Raw genomic sequence first — 13,682 nt, 5'->3', positions numbered from 1 at the left:
AATGTCTCTTTCAGGCTGAATGAATCTGGATCTAATTTCCTTTTACTGAATTTTATCTTCTTTTCTTCTGATTGTGAAAGCAGTTTCACTATTTCTTTGCAAATACTGAAAACCTGAGCACTAAAATTCTAAATTCATTTGGTTGACCATACATCATGTATCTCTTATTTTCTTCTAAAAGATAGATAGAAGAAGAGCTGTGTTGAAGTCACAAATCATTCCGGAGGAATAAGTTTTCATAATTTTCATTTCATTACTTTCAACTAATCAATTTTCTTTATGATATTTTATTTTAAAATATGGAATAGTATAAGTCATAACTAATGCCTTTGTTTTCATACCAATTATATAGATTAGTATTTTCATAAGAAATGTCTTGGGTACTCTTGTATTTCTGTTACACTTAGTTTCATATTTTGACTGAATATTTAAATACCCCTCTATACTTACTTTAAGGTCATTAGAGTAGTTGGGAAAAATATTTTCTAACAAGCTATTTTTTTTTTCAGGGAGGTATTATATTTGTGGGTGTTCTTCTATCTAGAAATGTTAACTATTGTGTAACAATTAATGGGGCTAAAACATTGAAAACCATGCTTAATCCTTAATAATTAACTGAATGCTCATGAAGAATGACCGCACGGTTAGAATGAAGAAAAGAGTTTCAATGAAGTCAACCTTGTGATCTATTATAAATTAGTGAGATTTAGCTAATGTGTTAATCTATGTTATTTCTAAATTCAACTGGATTTAAAAGCGGAACTTATCTAATACCTACATACTTCAATATATTAAAGGGAGGTTTTTCATTTAAATTATTATAGATAAAATATGAAGTTTCCTTTTCACTTAGTCCCTGTCTTTAATTCCAAATTACTGCTTGAGATCTAGCCCATGTATAATGCCTCCTACACTCCAAGTAGTCACAATTAAATCTCATTGTCTATTCTTTTGCTTGAGATTTTAAAAATATATACATCGAATTTGGCATTTAATTCAGAAAATAAATATTTAAAAAGTTATAAAATTGTGGTTATATCTCTAAATATATACCACACATCTCAACGTAGAGATAAAGAGAATGAAAGAGCAACTGAAAAGAACTGTTCATAGCTGAAAGGCCAACCCATATGTCATCCTGCTGAATGGATTCCCCACCCTCCATAAATGGGAAGAAGGATTTGAAAAAGAGGAAAATGCCAATTCTAAACTTCAGGTCTTTCACAGGCATAGAATTTTAAAGCCCATGACAAAAGTTGATAATGGTCATGGCATAGAATTGGTCACTTTTTAGGGAAGAAGAGATTTTTTAAAAAATTTATTATAGTTAATTTACAATGTTGTTAATTTCTGCTGTATAGAAAAGTGACCCAGTTATACATATATATACTTTTTTTCACATTATCCTCCATCATGTTCCATCACACGTGATTAGATATATTTCCCTGTGCTATACAGCAGGATCTCATTGCTTATCTACTCCAAATGCAATAGTTTGCATCTACTAACCCAAAAGGGAAGAAGAGATTTCCAGGCAGCATAATTTTGGAGACTGTCAGGAGCAGAAAGACATAGCTTTCAGCTTTTGTAGCACTAAGTTCCTTTTTGGATGGCATGATCTCAACTGGTATGCCCAGCTTAACCTAACACAACATTGTAAATCAACTATACTTCAATAAAACTTTTTTAAAAAGACAAAAATATATTCTCTAAATATTCTGATAAATCCTCTTTGAAGTCCTTTTAAAAAATAAATTAAAATAGAAAAAAAAAAAATCACCCAGAGAGCTTGTGTATAGGGAGAACTGGGATCTACCCAGAGTTTCTGATTGAATAGGTCTGGTTTGAGACCACAGTCTTTGCATTTCCAGCAAATTCCAAGTGGCACTGATACTCTCGATCCAACAATCACACATCAGTGATTGCGGATTTCTTTCTTTTTTTTTTTTTCCAAATTTAGTGGGAATTAAAAATCATCTGAGACTATACTTTAAAATAATATTTAGTGTAATATAACCCTGAGTTTTCTTTCCAGAAGCCTAGCACATGATTCCAAGCAAAGAACATTTTGAAATAAAACCATCCTGGTGACAGAGAAAGAGAAATATATCAGCCACTTGAATTGGTAATTATGAGGGGTTTTTTTGTACAGTGGAGAAAGGGGAAGAACCATACTATCAAGAGACTTCAAGTTTCCCTTCAGCAGTCTTGACCCTTGGCCTGAATTTTGAAGAACCCATGGAGCTTGCATTTCTAAAAATTTGCTCAGTGATCCTGATACTCCTGGTCCAAGAATTACATCAGTAACTATTGATTTCAAAGTTTCTTTAAATTTAGCATGAATATGAATCACTCGATAGAGTTCTTTTAAAGAATAATTTTTAGGGTATCATCATGTAGATCTTTCACTCCCCAAGAAGCTCAAATAATTCCAAACAAAGAAACATTTTGATAGAAAACCAATCTGGTGACAGAGAAAGATAAATATATTAACTACTTCTGTTGATAACTGCAGAGAAGGATTTTGCTGTTCAGTGGAAGGGGTGGAGGAGGTATATTGCCAATCTTCAGAAGACTTGACACTTGCCCTGAATTTGGAAGAACAGCAGTCTCCAGGGAAGAGGGTAGATGTGGGAAGGCATTTCCAAGCAGGAGAAGCAGTGCTTTGGAGAGCCACATCATCTCATGGCTTGTCATTGTCCCTGGAGAGCAGAATGGCAGGGAAGCTGGCGAGAGAACTGAGGTCATGAGGAGTCTAGGCTGACAAGCCAAACACTTTGATTATTGCTCTGAAAGGCTGGGGAGGCATGTCAGGTTTACTCACATCTGTACAGTGCATGACATGCTGTTCAAGATCACAGTGTGGTGCATGGACCACTGTGACACTAGTTGGGAAAAGAATGAGGAGTCAACTATCCCAACGGAGACCATGCAGCTTGGTAAGCTTCAAGAAAATAAAAACTAGGAGAGTGTCTCTGAGGAATGTATAAGGACATACATAGGAATTTCAAGAGGAAGGGAGCAATCACTTCTGTCAATACAAAAATGTGATATGGAAAAGTGTCTGTCTACTACAAACCTGTGGCTCACACCAGCCACTTTCTCTGTCTTCCTCTTCCCTTTCCTGAAGTTTCAAGCATAAGAGTGAAGTCAAACTTTTTTTTCTTCTGACATAGGAAAGTCAGAAGATTTTATTACTATCTCCTAGTATCTCCTAGGATATTACTATCTCATATTACTATCACCTAGGAAACTAAAATATTACTGATAATTCTCAAGGATTCTGTGTATATCCAGTGAAACTCAGAAGAAAAGCAAAATGAATACTCCACTCTATGTTGGCAATATCAAAGGAAAGGATGCTTTAGAATAAAAGATTTCTTGATAGAAATAAATAAATAAATAATAAAATATCATCTGCTGAAGCTGCACCCCAAGCTATTAATCTGATTCTCTGGGGGCAAGACACAAGCACCAGCATTTGGAAAGCTCTCCAAGAGATTTGAATGTGCAGGAGGGCGAAGAGATACCACTACCTTAGAGAGTGAGGAATGCTCCTCAGTCACAAAGAGAAGTCCAACACTATTGAGATTATTTCATTTCTCAGTGTTAATGAATATGACTAATAGGGAACTTCAAATGTGTTGGATCTTACATTAGAAGACAGAAACCTTAGACTATCCTAGGTGGCTATCATGGAGCTAAAGGAGTACAAAGATATAAATATAGGTATGTGAGGTGTTTTATAAATATAAATACATATAATATATAATATGTACCAATATAATATATATAAATAATACACATATAAATATATAACATTATATATTTGTCTTAAATATAAAAATATGTGTTTATAAAATATAAAATATATGTGACCATATGTACACTCAAGTTCTCATGACTCTATGAGGTACATGCTAATATTAGTTTGTATTTTGCAGAGATGGAGAAGGAGGAAATAGAGATTTTATGGGTTCTCCAGGTCACATGGCTAGTAAACGGAAGGGCTGGAAATCAACACCAGACAGCCCAGCTTCAAAGCCTATCCCATCAATTCCTTAAGGTTATGGAAAGCTACTCTTCCCTTCCTTCCTTAGGGAGGGCAGTGGGGAGAGGAGGAATCAGTATAAAACTGTTAACTACTTTGGTCATCTCAGGCAAGTCTCAAGGTTCCTGGCTCTATCCTAAAGCCCCACAGCTCCATTGTGGATAGTGATATAAAAGAAAATAGAGAAATAACGAGGAAGCTAGGAAGGACAAATAATGTCAAGAAAGTTTTGTTGTTTTTTGGTTTTTGTTTATTTTTTAAGATAAGTGAAAAAGAAATATATCTGTGTTTATTAACAACTATCTATTATAATGATTGGGGGGGATTGATGATGCAGGATTAAAAGACGAGCACTCCTTAAATAATGCCCTTGAGAAAAGAGAATGGGACCTAGTGCACAAAAAGAGAAAAACAATACATACCTGAAAGTGAGAATCTTTATTTCATCTGTAGTAATAGGAACTGAGAAAGACTATATGGGCGAGGTTACTGTGGAGTGAGAACTTGTGGAAATTGCATCAGTTGCTTCTGTTTTCTCAGTAAAAACAGCCTGATAACTAGCTGAGATAAAGGATGGTACAGGAAGTGCGGGAGGTTTGAGTAGTTAAAAAGAAGACTCAACTGACTAGAAAACTTCAATATAAGTGCTAGGAATCATTAAGACACACACGAAGTTTGTAATCTTGATTAAAGTGGGGAATTTTAGCATACTTTTTTGTTTTTCTTCAACCATATTCAGCTTCATAGGTTGATGTGCAGAGTAAGCAGAGATATTATTCAGGTTGGGGTTATGATTGTTGGATAATTAAGAGAAGGAAACGACAAAAAGTTAAGGAATCCCCCCCATCCTTAATTCTTTGCTAATGTGAATAATGCTAATATGAACAAAGCTGCACCAGTCTTTTTTTATGTACTAAATTACATAAGTAGAATAATAAAGTACATTGTAAGCAGGTTAATTTTTTCAAACATAGAAATTATGAACATCCTAACTGTTGAGTAACTGCTGCAGCTAAATTCCCTCCTGCACTGTCTCCAGAGACACCAATTCTCAGGGTTCAAGATGTATTTTGCAAGAAACTTTTTGTGTAAGAACCACCTTAAGGCATTATATACATCTTCAAATTCAAATGGGAAATGACACTTAGGTGCTAATCTATAGTTGTGGAGAGAAAACACGGTTTTCATGCCACTTATATTTTTACTTTTTATTAAAGCATAATATACATGCTGGATATGCACATATCTTAAGTGTCCAACTCTTTTAGTTTCTAAACTGAACACAGCCATATAACCAGCACACATACCATGAAATAGAACATTGCGAGTACCCCGCAAGCCCTTCCTTAAGCATTATTCCAGTTACTTTTCCCAATCCCTCAAGAATGCATTAGCCTTACATATATGTAGTATGAGAAAAAAAGTTGTTCTGCTTCTTGAAACTCTTCAGTAGCTACATTACACAGGGAATTAAAACAAAACTTGCTTTTGCTGCCCACAGACCACTATTTATTTAACATCTTCAAACTAAATTATAACTTTCCCATGAATCCCAAATATCACATAGGATTTCTTGAACCCTGTTGATATTTTCCAGCTGGGACTTTTGCTTTTGTTGTTGGTTCTGCCAGAAAAAGTTGTCCTCAACACTTAGGATGGCTGTTTCTTTTTCATTATTCTGGTCTCTTGTCACGAGACATGTTTCTACAATATTTTCTTAGCCTCTTTGCTGAAAACTCCATCTTGTCCTGCTTTACCCCATCTTCCTGCTTGGAAAACAGTTGCAGTGCTGGTAAATGACTTAAGCTTAAGAACAAAGACCTAAAGGTGTAAGTTATTCATAGGGTCTGCTGAATGAGGACATAATGCATTGGTCTAGGCATGCCAGACCTGTGCAGATTGGCACGCTGTTTGCACAGCAGGATACATCCTTTTAAGAATAAAAGAAAGAGGCGCCTCATGGCCCCAAGGGGTTTATGAGGGGTCGTTAGCAGGGTATACATTAGCAAGGAGAACCGAGGTGCAAACCTAGGCATGCCCAGTTGCTGTAGATAGTCTGCAGAAGCACAATGGTGATTCTCTAGATGCTATGCATAGATAGCTGATTAGCTTCCTCAAATGCTAATGATTGTTAAATGCCTAAAGGTCAGAATAAAAGCTTAATCAGCAACTGGCTATGTGACTTTTTAAATAACTTAAAAAAATCTGTATCTTACACCTATGACCCCCTCCTTACTTGGCGTAATCCTCAAGAGCACAATAAAAGCAGTGAGGTTTCTTGAGGAGGCGCCCTTGGTCCCTGAGAACTTGAGTCTGCCAGTTCCCACCTTTACTTAAGATAAATGTCTCTGTGTCTTGTTTTATGTTAACTTTTTTCCTTAAGTTTCACAGCACCCATTCTTCAGCCCCATCCTGCTAAGCTTGTCTCGGCAGTCTCTAAAATGTTTCCTCTTCAGAGAGGCTTTCTCTGACCATACAGCCCCACCCCTGCCATCTGTCTGAATCACTGTCCTAGTGAGTAATAGGAAACTTGGGCAAGTTCTGTCCTTTCCTCCTCCTTCAAGGCACTTCCTATGATCTTAAATTATTCATTCATTTGACACTAATTTTTTATTTTTTTTCCACCAAGAGTATGTAAGCTCTGTGAGGGCAGACTCCTTGTTTTTCTGATGGAATTTAACAAAGAGTTCAATGGCTGAATAAAGGAGAAGTAATAGATCAATCTCTAGAAAGAGGTATTTTTAAATGAAGGGAACAAAATAATCTAGGAAGCAATAAGAAACCACCCTCAAGGAACAGGAGAGAGCCCTTTTTGCAGGCCATCATCAGAGCTGCTCTGGCAGGGAGCCAGTTGCCATGACACTGTTGAGTCCTCTCTTCCTTCCAACTCTGCATATCATGTCTCCTGGTTAACCATGGGTACATGCCCACCAGCCTCCTTACAGAGTATTTCCTTGAGAATTTCCTTACATGCCTTAGTATACATTCTGGATACCCAAATGATTGCATAACAGTCTATAATTAACACAGTCATATGTTCTCTGATTTGGAGATGAAATTAAATACCAAGAAACATCTAGGGTAAGAATTTCAAACAACTGTCACTCTCTTGACATCAAAGCAACCTAAACAATGCATTTTTAGGAAAAGCTACTCAAATGCCTCCTTGCTTATTTATCTTGATTTTTAAAATAATTTTTCTGGTAAATGAACTAGAAAGCAAACAAAGAAGAAACATTTCTAAGCAGTAAATTTCTAACAGAAAGGATGCAGCACTTATTTTTTTTTAAGTGAATCAATCAATCATACAAAAGAGCAGAATCCCAAAACTTCTCCAGATCAAATGGTTGCATATACACATCTAAATTCACAAAATTCAAAATTTACCAAATGTGCTGTAGTTTTCGCTTATGTATTCACCCATGTCATTTTCCATGGCTCCATGAAATTACCTGGAAGAGATATGTAAACATAATATGCTAAAAGGATCCCCGTATTTAAAAACTATAATGATTTTCTCCTCCATGATATAATTCCCATCCTCCTCTGTCTTCAGAAACACTGAAAGTAAATGTAGTTGATATGCCAGAATAGTACATTGCATAGTCAATATGCTTCAACTCCACCTAGACAGAAGCTATATCTTACTTTTTGACTATAGAGTTGCTCACCTAAGTTTAAGAGTTGGCATAGTAAGGTTTAAATTTCACTGGCCATCTAGAAATAATCATGTTGAGTACAAGCTTAAGGTTTAGTGAATGAAAGGAAACTTGGGAAAGTTCTGTCAACTATCATGCTATTACTTGTATTCCAGCAAACAAAACATGTATTGAGCAATAACTTGGAAAAAAAAATCTTTTAATGGTAATAAAGTAGTTCATAGAAAATATGCAGGCTGCAGAATCTTTCTTCTAAAGTAAGTTATCATAGAATATGGAAAAACAAACATTTTTAGAAGGAGAGTATAGTTAGTTAGTATAGATAGTTATCTCTGTCCCTACAGAATTTACATTATCTTACAAGAAACAATAATGTTGCTAATTAAGTCTGATGACTTTTTGAGAGGGGAGTCATAGAAATAATAACAATAGTAATGATAACAGTAATGATGAACATTTATTAATCATCTACTCTGTGATCCAGGGCCTAAGTTGGTGATTTTTTTTTTTTTTTTGCATTTAGTGTAGCTTTCTTTTCTTCCTTTTTTTAAATTTAGGTATAGTTGATTTACCTTATGTTAATAATTTACATATAAATCAGTCCAAAGAAGAAATCTATGAGACCAGCATTATTGTTTTCCCATCAATGAGTAAAATGAGTTTTTAGAAGGTTAAAAAACTGGGCAAGGTCATATATCAAATAATGGAGCCAGAAAAATCTAGGTGGTTAAGGATGTACATAGAAAACTCTTTAAAACTTCTAACATTTTTTTACTCAAATATTCTTGAAATATGTACACACACACACATATATTTGGAAATCAGGAAGAAAATAATAATAAATCACTTCTCTACGTTGCTGAGATCACTACATTGACACAATTAGTGTATTTCCTACCTACTGTATCTTTTTTCTATATACATACATCTTTTCTGCCTGAAACCTGGATATAACCATTCTTCAAGAAGTCCTGGTTTCCTTTAACAGGGAATGAAAATAGAGAAAAAAAAGTTGGCACATGCTCATTGATGGTAGGCTATTTTAATATACAGAGGTAAAAATTACAGATTAAAAAATATACATGTTTATAATGACTGTAAATTTAACACTACAGGATTGTTTTTAATTTCTTTATTTTTATAACTCCATATAGTTTTTCAAGTAAGAATTTTATTTTCATTTTATATTACTGAAATCTTGTTTCTTATTTTGGTAAAATTAGAAAACACTGACATGCAAAAAGAGAAAAATAAAAAACTCTAAAGTACTACATGGAGTATTACTGCTTTGAAAGCATCATACTAAAAGAACAATTAAACTTTGATAGGTATTTTTGATATTTTGTATGCATTCATTTTGGGCATAATAAAAATATTATTTTAAAAATTGCAACAAACCAGTGATCACCCAGCAACCTGGCTTGATGACATTTCTATTTGTGCACATCCTGGATTATGGTTGTTTGAACACTCAGTAATTTAGGATTTGCTTTACTCTCTTGTGATATTTTTCTTCCTGTGATGATGTTTACTACGCTGAAATAGTTTGAATTTGTTTCACATGTCATTGAACCTCCCTAGGAATTATGTTTTTACCATTTGAGGAAATCACCTGGGGTCTTTCCTTTAAGGAACACGCTGGAAATCTTGGTTTCTTCAGGTAAATAAAGTTATCAGTAGTACGATTAATTATAGCTAACATCATTGACACAATGTAGTTTTCTCATTTAATTCTCACAAGCACTGATGAATTGACGCTATCTACATATTAAAAATGAGGAAATTGTTACACCAAGAGTTTAATTAACTCACCAAAGCACACAGCTAATTATCTTGTTCTACCATAATTTCTTATTACTAATTTCTTATCACTTCTTACATGTGAATGAATGAATGAAATCTTTTTTTTTGGGGGGGGGGGTCTTTTTTTTTTTTTTTTGCTATTTCTTGGGCTGCTCCAGCGGCATATGGAGGTTCCCAGGCTAGGGGTCCAATTGGAGCTGTAGCCACCGGCCTGCGCCAGAGGCACAGCAACGCGGGATCTGAGCCGCGTCTGCAACCTACACCACAGCTCATGGCAACGCCGGATCGTTAACCCACTGAGCAAGGGCAGGGACCGAACCTGCAACCTCATGGTTCCTAGTCAGATTTGTTAACCACTGCGCCACGACGAGAACTCCCTGAATGAATGAAATCTTTGCTCACCTTCACCCTGTTTTCTTTTTGGAGCAAGAGAGCCTGGACTTGCATTTGGTTTATCGCCCATTAGCTGCATATCTTTATTATCCTGAAAACTTTATTGCTGATAATTATTTCATATTCACTTTACACTCAAATTGTCTCGAAATATTAATAATGATGTTATACAATTAATAAACTCACCTACAGATGATTTAAATTTCTTTTTAGTACTTTCTACCTTAAATTCATCCACTTGTCTCAAGTACTCAATAAAGTCACTAGAAATTCATTCTTTGTGTAATGTTACCAATATGATATATGATTAGGTTCAACTGTTTCCATTTGTGTTCCAATTTGTGGCAATTTTTTATATTTAAGTTATTTTTATAATAGTTAGCAATATAATACTGTATCTTTGATTATAGGCCACCTTTCTATACTTCTCTCTGTAATGCTATGGTTGGGTTTCTGCAGACTGTTTCCAAATTCCCTTGTCCTCTGGATACTGGTTAGTTTCTACCAACAGTAGCACTAACAGGGGACTGAAAGATGGGTAAGAAGAAAGGAAACTCCTCTTCCTACTTCTGGTTTCTTCTGGCAGTCTTCTAATAGCCAAAGAAAGACATATAAGCTCCAGCACCTTTCTGAACTCCCAGCAAGAAAAAGACCACAGACTGCTAAAGGTTTAAGGATCTGTGGTATCAGCATCTGCCATGGAGCAACTCTGAGAGGTCTGAGCACCAAGGTGTGCAACTGCTCTTCTACACACCTGGGTTCTGATTATGCCCTCCTCCTCTGAGTTAACGCAGAACTCAGAGTGATGGCTACTTTGTGGAGTTAGAAATCTCTGGGATTCAATTTTTTTGTTTAAACTTCCTACGCTTGTATAAACACCTATCCAAATCAAATTCCCTCTGACTGATATACTTAGCATCATTTCAGTTTCTTATCTGGACTTTGATAATACAAATAAGTAAACATTTTGCATATATGTTTGTCAAAATTATATCAATCTTTTTTCCATGTGTCTTTAATCTCTTCTTTCAAAGCAGTTAGAACAAAAGACAACAAAAAATATAAACTTCCTAATGTTGCTTTCAAAATTTATTCACCAAAAGTGCTGACATAATGTGGAGTGCAAATTCTCCAGGTATCCATAGGTCTTCAAGTAAGCCAGAAGCAGCTGGTTAGAAGCAGACTTTGCTCTTTTTCTTGGTCTGTAACTATGATGAATTTAATGTTGATTTTTTTTTATCCAGGGCATTTCAGTGAAGAGCAAGGTTTTAACTAAGGGAATATAAAAATGTAACTATAGGGTTTATTACTGTAGATTTTCCATTCTGTGAAAATATAAAAACATTACTGCAGGGTTCCTGCTCAAGAAAACAGCCATCTATTTGTCAGTTATAACTAGTATCCTAATTTTCCTTTCTTTTCAATTTTGTGTAATTATAATCTATGAAAACACTGTAAACAAAGGGGAGTATTTTAAATGCTTTTGTTTTACACACACACACACACACACACACACACACACACACACACACACTTAAATAGAAATGGGCCTGGACAATGATATGGATATGGATTCAATATATATAGATAGGATATATAGATAGGCTATGTATAACAGGGCAAACATAGTTGCAGATAATGTCACATATAGGTGCATGCATGTGTACAGTTGACAGCCTCACTGTTAGGCTAATGTCCTTAGATTCATGCTGGTTGTTGAAGAAAGCCTGTCCATAAATCCTTACTATGAGGGCCTTTCCACAGGAAAGCTAACAACATGATGACTAGCTTCATTAGAATGAACAACACAGACTGAGTAAGACTACCAGGAAAGGGGAAGTCAGTCTTTTACAATCTAGTCTTGAAAGTGCCATCCCCTCCCTCTTGCCCTATTCTATACCTAAAAGGGAAAACACTAAATCCAGTTCATATAAAGGGAGGAGATAACATGTCTGTGAAGAGTAGGTGATGGGGAAATCATTTTACAAACTATCTACCACTAAGTGGATGATATTTTTTGGTCACGCCTGCAGCATGTGGAAGTTCCCGTGCCAGGGAGTGAACCCACACCACAGCAGTGACCCAAGCCAGAGCAGTGGCAATGTTGGATCCTTAACCACTAGGCCACTGGGGAACTCTCAAGTACATAATTTAAAAAACACAAAGTACTAACACTGGTATTAAAAAAAATAAGGTGTTATAGTCCTATACCTATTGCAGAAAATAAATCCAAAATCTTGCAAAGAAAACCGTAGTACCAAATGGCTTTGATTTTGAGTTCTTTCAAACACTTAAGGAAGGCATATTATGAATCCTATATAAACTTTCTCACAAAACGGTGCTCCTACTCATTTTAAGAGATCAGCATTATAGCAATACTAAAGCAGAAAGGGTATATTACAATGAAAGGAGAAATACACCAAAATGTTCTTAATGGACATAGATAAAAATCTTGAGCAAAATATTAGCAAATTACTCATATAGAAAAAGTAGTATTTTAAAATGTTTCATTTTCTGCAGAGGAAATAGAGCAAAATGTGACATTCTGGTATGATAGTGACTGTCTCAACCTAGACAACTCAAGATTTTTAGAGAGGTGCTATAGGAAAATGTGATTTTTCTTGGAAAACCACTATGAGGAGAATTTTCAGCAAAAAACTACCAGATCTTAAAGAAAGGTGGCCTAATGAAAATATTAACTGTGCTTTCTCTATTTTGACTACACATAATTATATTTAGTTGTTTTTTTCTAAAAACTTACATTTTCCAAATTGTACCTTTTAAAAAAGTTTTAATTTTTCAACATATATATATATATATTTTATTTATTTATTTATTTATTTTTGCTTTTTAGGGCCACACCTGTGGCATATGGAAGTTCCAGGCTAGGGGTCGAATAGGAGCTATAGCTGCCGGCCTACACCACAGCCACAGCAATACAGGATCTGAGCTGCATCTGCGACCTTTACCAGAGCTCATGGCAATGCTGGATCCTTAACACACTGAGCAAGGCCAGGAATTGAACCCACCACCTCATGGTTCCTAGTTGGATTTGTTTCCGCTTCACCGCAATGGGAACTCCTTCATGCAATTTTTAAAGGTTACACTCTATTTATGACTACAAAATATTGGTTATCTTCCCCATGTTGTATAATATATCTTTATAGCCTAACTTTCACCCAGTAGTTTGCACCTTCCACTTCCTGGCCTCTATATTGCCCTCCCCCTACTGATAATTACTAGTTTATTCTCTACATCTGTGAGTCTGCTTCTTTTTTGTTTTATTCACTACTTTGTTGTATTTGTTAGATTCTAAATATAAATATCATACAGTATTTGTCTTTTTCTGTACTTTAAAATATGTAGATTTATTTTAAATATGTATGTTAGCATTTTAAAATATGCAACCAAGTGGAAGGCTTGTCTAAGAGAGGTGGAGTAGGGATATTCGTCTTTATTTTATTACTTTTCAGAGTAGCTTCTGCTGACATTTTATGCTCTCCAGAAAAATTAGAAGCCCAGATTATATCAGGTAATTGCAACATGTAGAAATGAAGGAGGGTACACACCTGGAAGCTGTTGGAAGTAACTATGATTAAATTATCAGTGACGAACAAGTCAAAAGGAAAAGCATAGAACAAACTGGAATAACAAAGCTGAGCAAGAAATCATCACACTTCAAAAGCTAATAGGGAAGTTCCCATTGTGGCTCAGCTGAAATGAACTTGACCAGTATCCATGAGGACACAGGTTCAATCCATGGCCCCACTCAGTGG

This window comes from Phacochoerus africanus, chromosome 1, assembly GCF_016906955.1.
Source record: "Phacochoerus africanus isolate WHEZ1 chromosome 1, ROS_Pafr_v1, whole genome shotgun sequence".
Taxonomy (NCBI): domain Eukaryota; kingdom Metazoa; phylum Chordata; class Mammalia; order Artiodactyla; family Suidae; genus Phacochoerus; species Phacochoerus africanus.
The sequence above is the reverse complement of the archived record's forward strand: the minus strand, read 5'-3'. Positions refer to the sequence as shown.